This window comes from Botryllus schlosseri, chromosome 11 (assembly GCF_051294905.1).
Source record: "Botryllus schlosseri isolate E-star chromosome 11, Bs_hap1, whole genome shotgun sequence".
Taxonomy (NCBI): Eukaryota; Metazoa; Chordata; class Ascidiacea; order Stolidobranchia; family Styelidae; genus Botryllus; species Botryllus schlosseri.
In genome coordinates, this window is record NC_137246.1 from 22,274,935 (window position 1) to 22,283,163 (window position 8,229).

Below are 8,229 nucleotides of genomic sequence, written 5' to 3' on the forward strand. Positions count from 1 at the left end.
GCTCGGTCATTTTATGAATAGGAGAGAGTAAATTACCGTTTCTTTATTGTGCGCGGCTTTGAGAGAATAGACAGTGAAAGCTTGTTATGAGCGCTACCGGGGCATGCCCCGGCTAGGCATTCGCAAAGCAAAAACACAGAAGAGAATTCGATTTTCGTAGAGACTTCGCTATATATGGGCATTTACAAGCGAAAGGACAAGAAGAATACGATTTTCGCTGTGGTTTCGGTATATATAGATTGGTGTGCGTCTATAAATGGTAAAGAATTGTTATTGAAGAGAATTTTAGGTGGGGCAATGCCCCAGTTGCCCTATAGGACGAGCCGCCACTGGCTCTGACCAGAAGTGAATATTGATTACAAACCAAAACACAGACAGTTGACAACTTGTACTATCACGGGTGCAATTTTCGATACATTTTTCTTTCGTTCTGTTTCAAAGATGCAACTCGTGATATTCTAGTGCAGAACTTTTTTCAGTGGAGCTGTACATTTGGGATTTTTCAACGATGTTATTGAATAGCCATCCTCTACCGTTATGGATGTTTCGGAGACTGGACGAGATTCTTCGGATTGTCTCGGAATCTGGGATTGAGCTCTTCGGAGTCGGAGGGAGATATCCTCAGAGACTTAAGTTGCCGGAGAGATTCGGATCCTCGAAAAGCACTATCCGCTCATCACTGGTCTACATAGGCCTACATTTGCGAGCAAACTTTTTCGACCATGAGAATGCACACTTAGCCTATATAGTAACGCTGCGTGACAATCTAGCTGATGCTCACGTGCAGTCTGGGTTTCTACGTCCGAAATGCAACTAGAGTTTCAAGAACTTGTCGACAATTTTGATCGACCACAGATCTCATACACTTCAACAGATATTCAATAATTCGATAACCGACAAGATAGCGTAATGGTTAAGCGTCCGGCTTCTTGATCGGTCGGTCGTGGGTTCGATCCCCGGCCGGGTCAGACCCAAGATCTGATTAGAAACACTGGTATCCATGGCGCTTGGTACTTGGCGCTCATGCATTACTGGAATAGCATGGAGGGGCAGTGCATGACTTAGAAATCCGTAAAGGCTATACCTGCACTTCCTTGTCCAGCGGCATATGCACATCATGCACTCGTGGTATGCATATGCGCAGATCGTGTGCATGTGTATCATGAGTCGGTGTATATGCCGCAAAAACATCATGGAAAAAATAAACTACGTCCTTTCCTATCCTTTCAGTCACATTATATTTTCCTCAGAACATGACACACACAATGTACAATGCGACAAGACGCAATGCGAAGTAATGAACACATAGGAGGATTTCGAACCGATCAGTTGCGGCTGCAGTTTCGGTTTCAGTTGCGGTCTCTTCAAACTGGTTTCCACCTCGGCCGTTTTTATTTCCATACCTTGAGAGTGCTCTCTTTCATCGGGTCTTTTTCGGTTTTATTTATTTTGTTGTCGCCGTAAGCAAACGACGCGGGGAAGAGGAACCCAGAGTAACCTCCGAATCGAACCCGGGCAGCGCGGGCGGTAGGCGCTTATCGTCACCACTACGCTATCTCCCCGCTATTGAAGTATATTGCATTAATAAATTCATTAAAAACTGGTATGGGTCCCTATGCTTTCAACTTTAAATTCTCATTATATACCATTTATTCCTTGTATATGTGGATAAATACTCGATTACTGTATCGATTTAGGAATCCGGCCCGCCAAGTAGGCCTACTTCATTTTCCTATATCCGGCCCGCCAGCTGGAGAAGTTGTCTGCCCTTGGCCTAGGCCAAGGTGCAGGCCGTGTTATTTTTGGCATATGCCAAAACTGCCAAAAATAGTTTATTTTTGGCATTTTTCAATTTTTATTTTTGGCAGTTTTGGCATCGACCTCTAAATAGATATTTTCAGACTCGAATTAGTCATAAAAATGCTTTATTTGGGTCAGTTTATCAATAGAGACCAAAAAATGTGCAGCATCCACTTATAATCAGTACCAACAAACAATAATAAGAAGAAAAAACTTTGCGATTACATAGGTTAATTATATCAAACGAAACCACAAAATGTGCAGTATCCATTCGGAATCGGTGCAAATAAGCAAAAAGAATGAGAAGCCTAACAAACACGCTCAACACCTGATTGTTATAGCTTTCGAATAGACTTAAATTGTTTGCACTGTAACAGTGCTTCCAAACTCAGGTCAGCAAAGTTTCTCCTGAATTACTTTTTCGCTCAACGAATCTGGGAGAGAGAGAGAGAGAGAGAGATATGATATTCTTTCTCGCCTGCACCATCGAGATGCTTTGGCGACGGAGTTGCGATACGGCCCCATGAGGTCATCTAGTCTGCGCCCCCGTTTTTTTTTCTCCTCCATGCTATCCGTGATTGCTGAGCGCCTAGCAGGATAGCTGCGGATACCATTTTTCGAGTCTTTGGTATGACCCGGCCGGGGATCGAACCCACGACCTACCGCTCGAGAAGCCGGACGCATAACCATTACACTATCTCGCTGGGAAATATCGGCTTCAACAGTTGCCGTTGAGCGAAAGAATGTTGCCAGTCCTCCACAAAAGGTTTTCAGAGCTTCAAAATTTCGGAGGGCAGAACCGCCTTCCAAGCATCATGAAAAGAGATCACTGCGCTAGTGCCATCGATCTCATCGCGGAAAGAATTTTCTTCCCGATACTTTTCCAGGAGTTCCCTGTGTTGTCTCTCAACACATTTTATTTTGTAGCGCGACCATCCCATCTCCATCAGTCTACCGATATATTTTAGGAGGACTTTTGTCACGTCAGATGGCTTTAATATTACCAACTCACATTGAACAGTCCTGGGAAGGTTAGCTTGTTTAAGAACATTAATGCAACAAGACTGTCTGGCAAAACGAGACTGCAGCTCAGAAATAGCCGGACTGTTTGTTGTGTCACAATGTTCAACTCGATCAGAATGCAAAAATCGTGGTTGAATTTGGAGGTTCCAGATCCATGAGCAGAATATAATTTATATTTTAGTAATCAGTACAGCGGCAGCTTTCCATTGATACCCGTTTTACCAAATTTAGCGCTCGGTAAGCCGGTCAAAAATGGCCGTAAAATTGCTTTTGGACAGATGGAAAATATGACGTAAACCAAATGCAGTCAGCCGTTCAATCTCGCTGTGCCCACACCATTTAGGACACCATGCATTCTCCCCTAATGGGTGAGCTGGACCCATAGAGTAAGAAACCTGCCCTTCACACACGCTCTTCTCGCTTTTAATGCGGTCCTGTTAACACAACACCATAAAAGAAATACACTATTGGCAGGCCGTGTTATTTTTGTCATATGCCAAAAATTAGTTATTTTTGGCATTTTCAAATTTTTATTTTTGGCAGTTTTGGCATCTGGCTCCTGAAATGCCAAAAATAACACGGCCTGCAAGGTGGGAGTCTGATTTCAAAGACTACTCCAAGTCGTTTCGACACTATCTTTTCATTGCATCGCAATTTTTGTGAAGTAATGAACTGATAAAATTTCTAATAAACCGAACCGATGTAAAGGAGTCATTGAAATATTCGGGGCAATGGCCGCAGTGGAACTGATAGGCCTACATAAACTTGGCGATTTCTAGTTTTCGCATATCTCTTACGTTTAGGCAATAAGGTGGTCAGTAACGAAGCACTTCAACTTTTTTGAAGTTCTCAAGTAGATTTCCACGACTTGGGTACTTACTCAAGTATATCAAATTTCCCACTACTTCTACTTCGTAATATTTTGTTATCTACTTACTTACTTTTCGCTATTTTCAGTGTGTCAAGTAGAAGTAGTTTAATCCTCCAATCAGGAAGATAGCCTGAGGAATTTCGAGGATGTATTCTCGGAGTATCAACCTTTAATTTTCATAAAAGTTGAGTAAAGCCCAGAATTTTCATCGCGCTTCGCGCAAAGTGGATCAGAGGTGGTCAAAGTAGTCACCGTCGCTACTCAAGTAGAAGTAGAAGAAACGCCGGAATTTCTACTCAAGTAGAAGTAGTAGTGCTGGTTCACAAGTAAGTAAGTAAGTAAGTAGGCATTCTACCAGTGTTGGGATGACTCGAGTCATGACTTGACTCGAGTCAGACTCGAGTCACCTTTTTCGTATGACTTGACTTGACTCGAGTCACTTTGCTAAAATGACTTGACTTGACTTGACTAGGCGCATCAGAAATGTGGATTAACTCGTGACTCGGAGCAAAATTCACGAGTCAATTTCAAGTCATCAAGTATTCGGTTTCGATAAAAATCACTGTTTCTTCCATATGTTCGGATTGTTCGCGAAAGCTGGTGTAACACCGCGTGAAAGCGACCAATCATTCAATGATCGTGTGTTTCACTGAGCCTCCATTGTTCTCACATAAATAAAATGACCACAAACGTAGTGATTGAAGCTTACAGCTTACGTTGTCGTAAACTGCTACTGAAGTAATTTAATAGCATAATATTCATTTCTGTTTTCTGTTCTTATACGTTGGCCAAACCTCTTGTTTTATTGAAATTGAATTCGAATATAGTTTATATACTCCTCAACCATTGGCGCAGGCTCGAAATTTCATTGCATCGCATTGCATATTCATCTGACCAATTTGTGTCTCTATTTTGACTGAAAACTATAAAGTGAGGCTATGCAATTACTTACGTGTAGTTTAACAGAAGTTCTACGTATCGGTGAGCGATACAGCGCCTTCTTTCGTGTATATTTACCTCTATATTCATTCATCGGTTCAGAATTAATAACCACATCAATCTGTATTACAAACAGCCAGCATGACGTAATCATGCCTTATACTTCGAAAAGTCAACTTGACTTGAATTGTGACTTGACTCGTGACTTGACTTGACTTGACTCGACTTGACTCGAGTCACCTCCAAAAATCAACTGACTTGACTTGACTCGAGTCACATTTGAAAATCGATTGACTTGACTTGACTTGACTCGAATCAAAATATGCAATGACTCGAAATGACTCGTGACTCGAAGGTAGTGACTTGATCCCAACACTGCATTCTACACCTATTTTGCCTATAAAACTGAAAACGATCAAGTAGAAGTAGAAGTAGTCTAAATTCATAACTACTTAACAAGTAGTGCGAGTAGGCAAAATCTACTTCAAGTACTTCAAAAAGTAGAAGTACTTCGTTACTGACCACCTCTGCAGTGGATATGGAGTGACCAGTATGATTTCACGAAAGTATCGGTGAATATAATTTAGGTAGCGAGATGCGTGGTTCGATCCTTTCACACCGCATTGTCGCGCATATGAAATATTTCATCACCGTATGTAGCCTAGCCCATCATAACGTTTGAAACTGATATTTCGCAATCTAGCATTCACTCATCATATCGTATTCTTGCAGTTCATGGTGTGTCCTAATTTGGAAAAGTGAACTCTGACTTTTTTAGCTTTACACCTGTTTTAGCATACCACCTTTGAAACTTTTCTGGACTAAAGACATAAAATACATTTTCCGCCATTAGAAGTAGTATTTATATTTCTCTTTTAATTTCCAGTATCACTTCGAGTTCTAATTAGAGTTTCACTTCTTTTGTCTGGAGAACATAAATTTTGAAGTATAGAAGAAAGTGCATTAATTTCCGGAAATAAAGCTACACAATATGGACACAATTTGGATTATGAATAAAACAGTATTTACGGTGACCAATTCTTTAATTATTTATCATAGTGGTGCCCACCGTAAATACTATTTTATTCAAATACGAATTTTCCGACGGCAATAACTCCGCTTCCACTGGTTGTAATTGAACCAAATTTGGTGAACATGATTTCTTTAAAAAATTTTCAAAATTTTTGGTATTTATTCCTATATAATAATTAGAAACTTTCTTCTCCTGTAGCAATGCGGCTACCAGTTGGAATTGAACCAAATTTGGTGTGTAGGCTTAAATTAGGTAACTTAACAATTTTATCAAGTAGCCAGTACGATTTGAGAAAAAAGTCACTTTTGAAGACCCCTACTGTACACCCGACATTTCTAATTGGAAAGAAGCAACGAATTTTACCATGAGAAACTCCCAACTATATGGCATATCAGCGTCTGGCTTGTCAAGAAAGCCTTCGGTACTTGTAAATATAAGAAATTACAGGATATACAGGATAATTTCTGTCACCATTCTACTACACCGGCATTCCAATAATATGAGGCAAATCAGTAAATATTGGGGGCCAAAAATTTGTGTTGAGCTTGATATGGGGGCGATGAGTCGAAAAAGGTTGGGAACCACTGATCTACACTGCCAAATGGTTTTTTTAGATCAGAAAAAATACTACACTCCACATTTCGCTTCTCTGAGATATCATAATACTGTCCGGCCACAGAGCATGTGAGGTTTGGTGTTTGTTTCGGAAGCCAAATTGTTGAGGGGAAATGACATACATTTTGGCGAGGAATGAGGTTAGGCGAGGGAGGACCAATTTTTCGAATACAATCCCGGTGCATGGGAGAACGGATATCGGGCGGTAGTTGGTAACATTAGCTCTATCCCCAGCTTTGTGTACCGGTACTACTCTTCGTTTACAGATAGCTTGGGTAGATACCATTTTCTATCATGAAGTTGAAAAAATGGGCGACATACCGTTCAATGTACAAAATTATCATTTTTAAAAACCATGATTAATACAAAATTTATCCGGTAGTCTATGCCAGAGATCTATAGTTGCCATTATGCCCTGGGTCATTTAGTCTGATAGAAATTAATCACTCCAATCATGAATTCATGTTCAATCACTCTTTGGCGCATCTCCAGCGAAACAGCGGCTGAATGAATGTACCAAAGTTGGTTAAACCATAATGTCCTATACGGCGTGGACACAAGCATATCTCAGGGCTCACTGCGACTGCTATACCATACGTCGCACTTTCCATTTGGCCAAAGGCCAATTTTACGGTAAGTTTTGACCGACTTGCCGAGCGCGAAAATTGATAAAATTGGTATCAATCGAAAGCTACCGCGGTACTGATTGCGAAAATATAAATTTTATCTTGCTCATGGTCCTGGAACCCCCCAAAATCACCATCGAATGTTTTCATTGTAACTCAAGTTATAAAAAGTGAGTTTAGCAAGACTTTAACTGGAAACTGAACAGTCAACACAATGACTTGGACTCGGACTTGAGTCAAAATACCATGACTCGGACTCGACCCTCTGATCGCTGAGTTGGACTTGGACTTGACTCGGTGGTGAATTGAAAAAGACTCGACTTGACTCGAGTCAAAATATTAAATGTGAGGTTGACCTGTGACTCTGAGCCTATGTGACTTGGTTATACAACCCTGCTATTTTCCACATTTCACTTACATCCAGTGATTAAATTGTCAGGTCACCTAAAACACGTGGCACGTTTAGATTTTACTAACTATTATTGAACAGAGTATGACGCTGATTAGACGCAAATTAGTTATAGAAGTAAATTTCCAAGTGTAGCTTGTTTTGCATGTTGGAGTCAGAGCTGTCAGCGTTGTCGCTATTATGCAGGGTGTTAATGACTCGGCTTGAGTCCAATTCGAGTCACGATTTTTTGGTAACTCAACTTGACTCGAGTCATCCTTTGCAAATGCGTAAAATGACTTGACTCCAGCACTCGAGTCAATTTTGTATTGACTCGACTTGTATTCGAGTCATTGTGCAATGTGTCAGAGTCGAAATTTAAAATATACTACAAGAGTCGGGAGCGGCCGGAGTCATACAAAAGGAATGTTTTTGAAACGTCTGTATTAAATTCCTTTTTTTAATTCTTAAGTTACAACCATGCAGTTGCTACAACTACTATATGTCTATAGCGGGGGTTGGGAACCTTTTTCGTCAGAAGAGCCATATTCAATGTGAATTCAAAAAGTGCATTGTCATATAGGCGTCGCCATGTTTGCTTTTCTCTCTGATTAATCAACGCATTGTGTAATTTAAAATTCCATGAGTTCAATATTGGATACAACGAATTATGATATTTGATATGATATTGGCAGCATCTTTGTGGTTGCCGTTATGAAAACTTCGTATTGAACTTGGCGGATTAGATTTGTCCGATGCATATACCCCTAAATAACTTGAAGGTACCATGTTTGTCCCATTATAGAAAAATCTTGGAATTGAAATGAACAAATCAGCAGAAAATATTTGGCAAAAATTTCAAGATTTTGAAAAGAGCTTTTAAGCCCATAAACCCCGCAGAATACGCCACTGTTTTGACCCTACAAAGTCAAAT

At 40.4% G+C, this 8,229-nt stretch overlaps 1 protein-coding gene across 2 annotated transcripts in view; it reads left to right on the plus strand.

Annotated features, from left to right (window-relative positions):
* The window catches only part of LOC145450282 (intraflagellar transport protein 57 homolog), a 207,298-nt gene that overhangs the window by 85,556 nt on the left and 113,513 nt on the right, over positions 1 to 8,229 (plus strand). The window lies entirely within an intron of this gene.